At 38.8% G+C, this 11,400-nt stretch overlaps 1 long non-coding RNA gene across 1 annotated transcript; it reads left to right on the forward strand.

The window, feature by feature from the left end:
• Window positions 1-1,317: 1,317 nt before the first annotated feature.
• LOC144336441 (uncharacterized) lies at window positions 1,318-11,102 on the forward strand. Its single transcript, XR_013408246.1, has 2 exons — window positions 1,318-1,652; window positions 6,519-11,102. It is a non-coding gene; the product is annotated as an uncharacterized LOC144336441 (long non-coding RNA).
• Window positions 11,103-11,400: the final 298 nt, after the last annotated feature.

Below are 11,400 nucleotides of genomic sequence, written 5' to 3' on the forward strand. Positions count from 1 at the left end.
ACTAGGCAAAACCAATAAGGTTAGTGGAAGTACACTATTTCATGGAGTCAAAAGTGGCAGTTATGTTCTATTTTAAACAACTGTGAAATGCTATAGGTCAAAAGGACAGCCCCTTCCTCCCTGGCCAAGCACAAAACACCATATTTATTTTCTAATGATGAGAAATTAGTATTTTCAGCATCTACTACCATCTGTGCTTGTGCCAGTGTTGGAAAATTGACAAGCCATTTTCAAAAGCTAGCAACCTAAGTATTTACTGGGCACCCACTGAAGGCTTATACTGCAACAAGATCTGTGGGAGACACATGAAAAAGTGAGCAGCATATCCTCAACCTTGAATGAACAAACCCAAATTTGAGTCATTAAAAGCTATTTCAAAGCAACCACTATAAAGCAATATAAAGCAGTATCAAATTGCAGATTACTGACCATTAGTAGTGTGTGATTTCAAGCTGGTGTGACCAGGAATAGCTTCCTATAAAGGTAGGAGTTAAAGAGTGACTATAGATAGAATCAGAGGAGCACCTTATGTTCTAGCCACTTCTCTCTCTCTCTCTCTCTCTCTCTCTCTCTCTCTCTCTCGCATTCTTTCTTTTTAACTAATGGGAGCCTTAGTGCGTTCAGAGCCATGTCCATTTCTGAAACGGGAATATCTTAAAATTCCAAAAACGAAGGTTTTCATGACGAGACAGAACAAGAAATTTTGCTTGAAGTTAATGGAAACAAGCCTATCTTCAGCTCACAAATGAATGCAAAACTTTATTCTCTAAGCCTTATAAAGAATAACACACTTAAGAAAGCAGATGAGGGGAAACAATGCTATATACTTCTTTCAATTAGCAAAGACTCAGCCGACTCTGCTGCAAATTATTTGCTCTGTTTAATAAGCGCACCACGTGCAAATGTACTAAACACATAAATACACCAAAGTCATAATCACTAGGTTCAATGTCAAGCACCATTTAAATCCACTGATTAAATCAATTTGATGATAGTAAGCCTTTTTATTAGGAGCGCTGTCTGAAGGAGAAGGCAAAACTTAGAGGGAAACTGCACTGTTACTCTTTCCTTGAAGGAAATGAGTAACTCCATTAATGACTTAACACATTTCTTTGAAAAGCACCCAGTGCAATCTAACATTTTCTCATTTAGAGTAAAACAAGTTTTCCTTCTTTTTGTTTTTTCATTCTGTAGAGTTCGAGTAGTGAGTTTTTCTGTGGATGAACTGAGGTTCCTGAACAAATTCTGGATAATAAGAGCAAGTACTCATTCTTTCATGCTGCAAGTGTCCATGCTGGGTACCTGTGTGCAGGGGCCTTTGAAAACAGTATGCTGAGAATAGATAGGGCTCAAGGACAGTATCTCCAATTGAACTTTTAATGAACTCCCGTAGGCGCCAAGAAGGGGGGCAGATAAGGAAGAGCATAGAAACAAAGAACTGAGTAGAAGGTTACATCTGGGAAAAGAAAGTTTGTTTTGCATTGCATTCTTTCTGCTGACGTGGGGTTTATGGAGTATAAATAAAGTGAGGCGGAGGCTCTGAGTGCGGCCGCCATGTTCTCTGTGTGTCTTTGTCTTTTGTGTGTTCTTTCATTCTCCACCACCCCCGGCACAGACCCCAACAAGTGGCGCAGCGAGCAGGGTCAGCACGGGTGAGTAGGGGAGAACAAGAAGGGGAACCCCCTAGGGGCGGGTAAGGCCCGGATATTGTTAAGGGGAACCTTCTTAAGCTTTCATTATGGGGAATTCCATCTCTCTGGCCTCAGAATATTTACGGCTGTTTCAAGGACTATTGCTGTCTATAGGAGTAGAAGTGAAAGAAAAAGACTTTGAAGTGATTGTTTGCCCATGTTGAACAACATTGTTACTGGTTTCAGTATCAGACTAAAGTGCAGCTGAATCGCAGAGAATGGTTACAGGTAGTAAAAACTCTGCTTAGAGCTCTCCAGTTAGGGGATATTATGCCTCTAAAATTGTGGACCTTGTGTGACTCTATCACTCAGACATTAGAGTTACTTGAGACTGATTCAGAGTGTGGTAATGTAGCCACAGGAGGAAAGGTATCTGAGGATTTGGAAAAAAATAAAATAAAATAAATCTGAAATGGAGCCCATTTGTGCCAGGATAACAGAGGATGGTGGGGGTAGCAAAAGGGGGAGAAGAGAAAAAGCCAGCTCTTCCTTTCTCTAAGGGAAATTCTGACATGCAGTGTATCATGGAAATGCTTCAACAAATATTACAGATACATTCTTCTAATTCACCTTTGTGAGCTTTCCCTGTTTCTTTTCCTTCTGCCCTGTTAAAAGAGGATTTTCCAGTGCCTCCAACCCCCCGGCTTCCTTATCTTTACCTTTGTTTGGCAAAGTTGAAGCCCTATTCACATCAGACATACTTTAAATTTATACTAAACAGCTGTTTAATATGTCAAAACCAGTGTATATGTATATCTTGTTGTTTGTTAAAATATTATGAGTATTTCAATAGTTAATAAATAAGCACATTAATATTAACTATTAATATTAATACAGTATTAATAACCCCAGCTAGGAAATTGTTATGTTATAGGGGTGCATAGGTTCCACCAATTTACACTCCAAACAGAAGTTGAGTATTCGAGCTGCTTAACACATTAACTACCTCTTGATATTTTCTGTGTTTTTAAATTTTAACCATTGTATTGTGTATGTAATGATTCTCAATTTGGTATTAATATACATATTTCTTAGTGAGTAATGATGTTAGACATATAGGTTTATTGTCATTTCCTTGTTCTGCTACTTTTGGTTGGGTTATTTGCCTTTTCTTATTAATATGTTGAGATTCTTTATATTTGGGGATATGAGTATTATTATATATTATATATACTTTTAATTTAAAAAAAAATTTAAGGAGCTGGATCTGTTTCCAATTATTTGTGCTTCTTTTGCTCCTAATGCTCAGTTTTCAAATGGTGGCAATAATGTCCAATTTAATGCCTTACAAATTAAATTTTTAAAAAGAAATGAAAGCTGCCATTTCTAACTATGGACCTCAATCTCCTTTTATCCTTGGTCTTCTTGATATTTTTCATCAGAAAATTTGATAATTCCTATAGACTGGAAGACTTTGGCGAAGGCTTTTCTTGATCGTTCTCAGTGGTTACAATTGCACAGCTGGTAAATGAACAAGGCACATGTATAGGCTAAGAAAAATATTATGTGTGATCCCCCTGGACCCACTGAGGAACAACTCACAGGCATGGGCCAATATGCTACTCTTAATGCTCAGGCTGGTCTAGATGATGTTGCCCTTACTCAAATCAAGACTTTGTTTTTAAGGGCCTGAAATAAGGTAGAGATAACAGGAAAATGTTCCCTTTCCTCTGTGAAGATTTTACAGGGCACAAATGAACTATATCCAGATTTCGTAGCCCGTCTTCAGGATGCTGTCTTCAAAATTGTGGGTGCTGGCCTTGCTTCAAAAATTTTGTTACAAACATTGTCTTTTAAAAATGCTTATGCTGACTGTTAAAAATTGTTAAAATCGTTAAAGGCCAATGGGGCCAATTTAGATAAATATATTAAAACTTGTGTTAGTGTTGGAGGGGCTATTTATAATGCTCAATTATTTGCTGGAGCTTTGTCTAAAGCCTTAAAAGGAAATAACAAACAAGGTGTTTGCTTTCAGTGTGGTAAACCTAGACATTTCAAAAAAGAATGTCATAAAAATTGAACACTTTTATCCCTCAAGGCAGAAAGCTGCCTTCAGAGGTGTACAAATATTGTGGTAAAGGTCGACATTGGACAAATAAATGTCGTTCCAAAACTGATAAAAGTGGAAATTTACTATCTCCTCTCCTGGGAAACGGGAGCCGGGGCCCACAGGCTTGGGGCCCCAACAATTACAATACAAGTCTACTACAATATTCAGTGAGCAATGGCCTACAACATTAAGGAATAAATTCAAGTCCTCCTTAAGGATCCCACACCTTACCCCAGTTTCTCAGCTTTATGCGGCAACTAAGCAGAGCGCCGCTGCTGACTTAGCTATTACTCAGCCTTATACTTTGTCTCCTAATAGAGGAGTATATAAATTAGCTATTAGAGTGTGTGGCCCTTTGCCAAAAGGACATGATATTACTAATAAAATTTTTATTTTGGTACAAGTTTCACAATTTATACGCCTAGAGGCAGGGGAACGTATTCTCAATAGAAAGGGTTTTGTAGCACAGAAAAAACTGTTTTTTGGGAAACTTTAGTTTCTAATCAAAAGCCCTTATGTTCATTGCACATTAATGGGATAGTTTTAAAAGAGTTAATTGATACGGGGGTGAATATGTCTATTATTTGTTTAAATTAGTGGCCTATACAATGGGAAAAAAGACAAGTTTCAGTTATACTCACTGGCTTGGGTGCTGCTTCTGTGATTTATCAAGACGTAGAACCTTTAACCTGTGTCGGTCCTAAAGGTCAACAAGGTCAAGTGTTTTTTTTTATTTTTATATTGTTCCTATCAATATTAATTTTTGGGAACAAGATCTTTCACAACAATTTGCTGCTTTTTTAAACATTCCTCATATTTCCACAGCTGCCAAAAATATGATGTTCAAAATGGGCTACAATCCTTTAAACTCATAGCCACCACTCCTATTTAGGTGAAACAGTGACCATTATTTAAAGAAATACTTAGGACTCTAAAAGAGTAAGTCAAAAAACAAATGGCCGAGAGGAATATAAAGCCAGGTATTTCTGCATGGAATTCCCGTCTTTGTCTTGTCTTAAAACTATAAATGTTTACATTAAACCTAGGGAAAGTTTACAGCCTGGTCTTCCTAATCCTGCCCTTATCCCACAAAGTTAAAACCAGAGAAAAGCAGCAAGATGCTTTTGTATCATTACAAACTCAGCTTTCTTTCTACTCACTTAATATTGCCACAGAAAAAATTTAACTGGATTTTCTTATTCAATATTTAGGTTATACCTTGGGGGCACAAAATATTCGACCCCAAAAAATTCAAATTCGACGTGATCATTTAAAAACATTAAATGATTTTCAAAAGCTTCTAGGAGACATTAATTGGATGCGTCCTGTTTTAGGAATACCAACATATCAGTTATAACATCTTTTTTCTATTCTAGAAGGAGACAGTCACTTGGACAACTCACGACATTTAACTCCTTTGGCTTTACAGGAACTCCAGCTTGTTGAAGAGCAACTTCAAAAGGCCCTTCCTTTTGTTTATTTCATACTTTACCTTCTCCCACAGGAATGATTCATCAAACTAGTCGACCACTAAAATGGATCTTTTTGTCCAATAAAATATCTAAACGCTTGGCTACTTATATCGATCGTTTAGCTGAACTGATCATTAAAGGACGGCATCACTGTCGACAACTTTGGGGAGGAGATCCTTCCTTAATTATCTCTCAATTCACTCATAGTCAGATCACTTATCTTCTTGCAACTTCTGATTCTTGGCAAGAAGCTTCATCAATCTTGAGTTACAGTTTATCCTTATCCCTCGGTGCAATAGGGAGAATTGTTTGCTATTCTCATGGTCTTACTTGATTTCCCTACTACTGGTTGTAACATTGTTAGTGATTCTCAATACGCCGTTTATGTTACTTCTTATATTTCTCAGGCCACTTTACCTCTTTGTGCTACTTCTTCTCTTCAGAAATTCTTTTCTTTGTTATCCTTTACTTTGAGCCAACGTCGAGCTCCTTTATTCATCACTCATCTTCGTTCTCATTCTCAACTTTCTGGACCATTAGTTCATGGTAATACTCAGATTGATTTGCTTTTAATCGGCCACCTACATGCTGCAGAACAAAAATATACTCTACATCACACTAATAGTTCTGGCCTTCAACGATGGTTTCATTTAACTCATAAACAAGCTCGTTCTCTTATTCAAGCTTGTCCTTCCTGTGCTCCTTTGAGCATTCCATCCTTCCATCCTGGGGTTAATCCACGAGATGTCCCTTCTTTTGGACGATTAAAGTATGTTCATCATACCATTGATACCTTTTCTCATTTTCAATGGGCCACTCCGTTGCCATCTGAGAAAGCTGATTCTGTTATTACACATCTCTTAGCTTGTTTCGCCATCATGGGCATTCCTCTTATACTTAAAACTGATAATGCCCCTGCTTATGTCTCTCATAAATTACAAGTTTTCTTACAGCAATACAATATTCAACATATCACCGGTATCCCGGGCAACAGTCAAGGTCAAGCCATCATTGAGCGCGCAAATTTAACTTTAAAAACTTAACTATTAAAACAAAACAAAAAGAGGGAAATGAGCCCCCCAGAAACCAGATTTTGAAACCAGATTTTGAAGGTTCTTTTTACCTTAATTTTTTTGAATCAATGGAGACAATTGCAAGATTCCGCTGCCGTAACCCATCTTTCCTCACCTCCCTCGGTGATAGTCCCCGCTGACAGTTTAAAGGTTTGGTATCCTAATGAAGAAGGTAAGTATGTTCAAGGGCAAGTTCTAAAACAGGGACGGGGCTATGCTCTTGTCCTTACAGGGAGCGGACCTGAGTGGTTTCCTACAAGATGACTGAAACCCTGTTGAGAAGAAAACTGGATTCAGCATGCATTTCTTCCTTTGTTGGATGTGCCTCGGCGGGGGACTTATTTCTCTTAGTGAGGCTTTGTATGAATATTGGACTTATATTCCCTTTCCGCCCTTGTATCAGGGAGTCGCCTGGGGGGAGGCGGAAATTAAGGTTTTCACCAATGATACTACTTGGATGCCATCCCCCTATATGGACAAGGACAATATAGAACGGGAAACGGGAATTATAAACAACACATATCAATTTGGAGTGGAAGGAGTTCCAATATGTATGGGAAATAGTTCTCATTGTCTCCGAAGATCGCATGAAGCCTGGGCTGTTCGTTATAATCATAGTCATGTGGCTGCTAATACTGTTATTATTGTAACTAGAAGTTTTTAATATAATCATACTGTATATAGTAATGAAACTATTCCTAGTTCTTTACTTTTTTGTCCTATTCTAGAGGTTTCTCCTAATATTGAGGTGCTGGAGTGACAACAATGTCGGGGAACTAAACCCCGGATTTTATTAGAATACAATGGGATGCAAATAACTGATTGAAGTGTGCACGGTGATTTTCAAACAAAATTTAGTCACATACCTTTGAAATGACACTGGGTAAATAAAAGTATTGCTGCTAACAGTAATGAAACCTTGGTATGGCGTGAAGGAGGCCTGAAGTACAGAGTTATTTTTGGAAGTTGTTAGCTGCAGGCGATGCCATTAGCACTTTTGTGGGGAATATGCCCCTTAATCTTTCTAACCAGAATAACTCCTTTCATATTCAGTTATATCGAAATACCTCCTGATATATTATTGCTTGTGTCCGTAAGCCCTACCTATTATTAGCAGGGAATTTGACATGGGATAATGATACGGGGATTGTTAATTGTACAGATACATGTACATTTTTGTCTTGCCTCAATCCTTCCTGGTGGCACAACTTTACTGAGGATATTTATATCCTCAGGGCTTGTAAGGAAATTTGGCTACCTGTTAACCTTACGCGACCGTGGGGGGCATCACCTCTTGAGACTTATATTTGGACTTCTCTCCAGCGAACCCTCCGTGCCCTTGGACTTATAATTGCCTCAGTGATAAGCCTTGTCACCATCGTCTCCACTGCGGCCATAGCAGGGCTCGCTCTTCATCAAAGCATACAAAATGCTGAATTTGTGCAGCAATGGCACGAACAATCTCACCGGTTATGGCTGCAACAACAAAACATTGATTCTCAACTTGCTGAAAGATTGGACAACATGGAACAAGCCTTGACATGGCTTGGAGATCAGCTCACTGTCCTCAGTACTCAGATAACATTACAATGTGATTGGAACTCCACTCAATTTTGTGTAACGCCTGTGCTTTTTAACATCTCTCAAAATTGGACCGTAATCCAAAAATTATTAATAGGCCATAAAAATATTAGTTTGGACATCCAAGAGCTCACTCAGAACATTTCCGAAGCATTTCGACAACAATTACATGTGTTGTCCAGAACTGTAACCCTTCAGGAGCTGGGTCAGTGCCTTGCTGCCTTTAACCCATAGACCCAGATGAAGACATGGATTTCTACAATCTCTGGAAGTATATTGCTTTGGGCACTTGGATTGGGTCTACTTCTTTTGGTGATTCGATGCTCCCTCTGTCGCCTCCAAAAACAAAAGAAAACACAAGAACAAATATGGGCTACCTTTTTAGGATTGAGGCAAAACAAAAAAAAAAAGGGGGGGAAATGCAGGGGCCTTTGAAAACAGTATGCTGAGAATAGATAGGGCTCAAGGACAGTATCTCCAATTGAACTTTTAATGAACTCCCGTAGGCACCAAGAAGGCGGGCAGATAAGGAAGAGCATAGAAACAAAGAACTGAGTAGAAGGTTACATCTGGGAAAAGAAAGTTTGTTTTGCATTGCATTCTTTCTGCTGACGTGGGGTTTATGGAGTATAAATAAAGTGAGGCGGAGGCTCTGAGCGTGGCCGCCATGTTCTCTGTGTGTCTTTGTCTTTTGTGTGTTCTTTCATTCTCCACCACCCCCGGCACAGACCCCAACACCTGTGCTATACTAACAATGAAACTTCAGAGGCCTGGGTGCTGCCTAAGAAGTTCCTGATGCCATCCTGTGAGATTCTGGGCCAACATGGGGCCACCTCAACTTTGTCCTCTTATGTACCCAACCCATTGGTTTCAGCAAAGCCACATTCCCTGACAACTTGCAAGTGAGGCAAGAGTACCTTTGTAGAGTGTCAGCTCTGAGGTGACATCAGTCATGCCCTCCAGGTGCATTAGTAACGAGTAGATACTGAGAAGAATTCAGAAAAACCATGACAACATAGTCAATTAGATTTTTATCATCCACGGGTTTTCAATTATTCTAGTGAGATAAGACATAGATATATGACAGAGTATGCTTTACAAGGGTCTATATGGTTACTTTCAAAGTCAGAATGCAAGTTAGCATTCAAATAAGAGAATAATCAAAGTGAGGTGGAGAGGATATGGAAGATTTTTTTGGAAGAAATAAAATCTGATCTGAACTTTAAACAGTGAGTAGGATTTTGACTCAGAGAAGAGAATTAGAAAAACGAAAGGCAGGAGATTTGATGTTTGTTTGTTTGCTCTTGTTATATGGGTATAGATTATTTAAGCAAATTCTGTATGCTCTGCATTGTGATTTTGGCTTTTCCCACTTCTCCCACTGTCAGGAGGTCTGTGTTTACACCATCATTTATTGAGTAATGTTATAAAGAGTATTTACTAAGAACTTTTCTGCAAGTTGTATGCTAGTCCCTATAAGTTTGGCAATTATTAAGCAATACAAACTCACTTTTGTATCTGGATGTTTGGTTCTTAGCTCGAAGTATTGTCAATGTAATTGTCTTTTTAAACAAACAAAATAACTTTTATTGTGTAGTATTTTCTTATTACAAAAGCAATAAAAACATGACTTAATCCCACAGGATGGATTTCCCTGATGCTGATCTTGTCTCACTACTGAAAACACATAGAAATGCTGAATAAAGCCCAGGCGTGGTGACTCAAGCCTGTAATCCCAGCACTTTGGGAGGCCGAGATGGGTGGATCACGAGGTCGGGAGATCGAGACCATCCTGGCTAACAAAGTGAAACCCTTTCTCTACTAAAAAATATAAAAAAATAGCCGGAGGGGGGGTGGGGGTGGCAGGCGCCTATCGTCCCAGCTACTTGGGAGGCTGAGCTTGCAGTGAGCTGAGATCCGGCCACTGCACTCCAGCCTGGGCGACAGAGCGAGACTCCATCTCAAAAAATAGAAATGCTGAATAAATTTTTTAGATTTTCATACAGTAACGTTCACTCCTTTGGATGTACAGTTCTAAGAATTTTACTACATGGATATATTCATGTAGTAAATACAACCACAATAAGGAATGGAATGATTTCATCAATCTCCAAATCATACTCCTTCTGTCCCTTTGTGCGATGGTTAATATTGAGTGTCAACTTGATTGGATTGAAGGATGCAAAGTGTTGTTCCTGGGTATGTCTGTGAGGGTGTTGCCAGAGGAAATTAACATTTGAATCAGTGGACTGGGAGAGGCAGACACATCTTCAGTGTGATGGACACCATCTAATCAGCTGCCAGTGCAACTAGAACAAAGTGGGCAGAAGAACATGGAAGAACTAGACTTGCTGAGTCTTCTGGTCTTCATCTTTCTTCCATGCTGGATGCTTCCTGCCCTCGAACATCAGACTCCAAGTTCTTCAGCTTTTGGACTCTTGGGCTTAACACCAGTGATCCGCCAGGGGCTCTCAAGCCTTTGGCCACTGACTGAAGTCAGCTTCCCTAGTTTTGATGTTTTTACACTTGGACTGGCTTCCTTGCTCCTCAGCTTGAAGATGGCCTATTATGGAACTTCACCTTGTGATTGCATGAGTGAATACTCCTTAATAAATTCCCCTTCATATATACATCTATCCTATTAGTTCTGTCCCTCTAGAGAACCCTAATACACTTTGCCATAAATACTTCCTCACCTCAACCCCTGGTGACCAATGATCTTTTCTATGCTCCTGTAATTTTTTCTTTTCCAGAATGTCATATAAGTAGAATCATACAATATGCAAACTTTTGGGACTGCTTGTTTCACTCCAGATAATGCCTTTGAGATTATCCATGCTCTATGTATTTATAGCCTGTGACTTTTTATGCTGAAGAGTATTCTGTGATACAGCTGAGCCACAGTCTGTTAACCTTCACTGTAGGACATCTGGGTTGTTCCCAGTTTTGAGTGATTTTGAATGATGCTGCTCAAAGCTTTGTGTATCCTTTCTGACTAAAGATAGATTTTCCATTCCTCTAGAGTGAATAAGAATGGGATTGTAGGATCATAGGCTAAGTGTATGCTTAGCTTTATAAGAAATTATTAAGCCATTTTCCAAAATAGCTGTACTATTTTGCATTCCTAAAAGCAGCAATGTATGAAAGTTCCAGTTATTCTACATCCTTGTAAGCACTTGGTATTGTCTTAAAAATAAATCCATTGGTATAGGTGCACCATAGCATTAATAACACAGACTGTGTTTTCTTGTGTTTATTTGCCTTCTGAATATCTTCTTTGATGAAATGTCTGTTCACATCTTTTGCTCAACTTTGTATTGGGTTGTTTCGTTTCTTACTGTTGGGTTTTGAAAGTTCTATGTATATTCTGGATACAAATTCTTGGTCAGGTATGTAATTGCAAATATTTTCTCTCAATCTGTAGGGTGTCTTTTTATTATCTTAACAGTGTCTTTTTCAGAGCAGAAGTTTTTCATTTTGATAAAATCTAATTCATCTATTTTTCAATGGACCATGCTTTTGGTGTTATTTCC

Source organism: Macaca mulatta, chromosome 18 (assembly GCF_049350105.2).
Source record: "Macaca mulatta isolate MMU2019108-1 chromosome 18, T2T-MMU8v2.0, whole genome shotgun sequence".
Lineage (NCBI taxonomy): Eukaryota > Metazoa > Chordata > Mammalia > Primates > Cercopithecidae > Macaca > Macaca mulatta.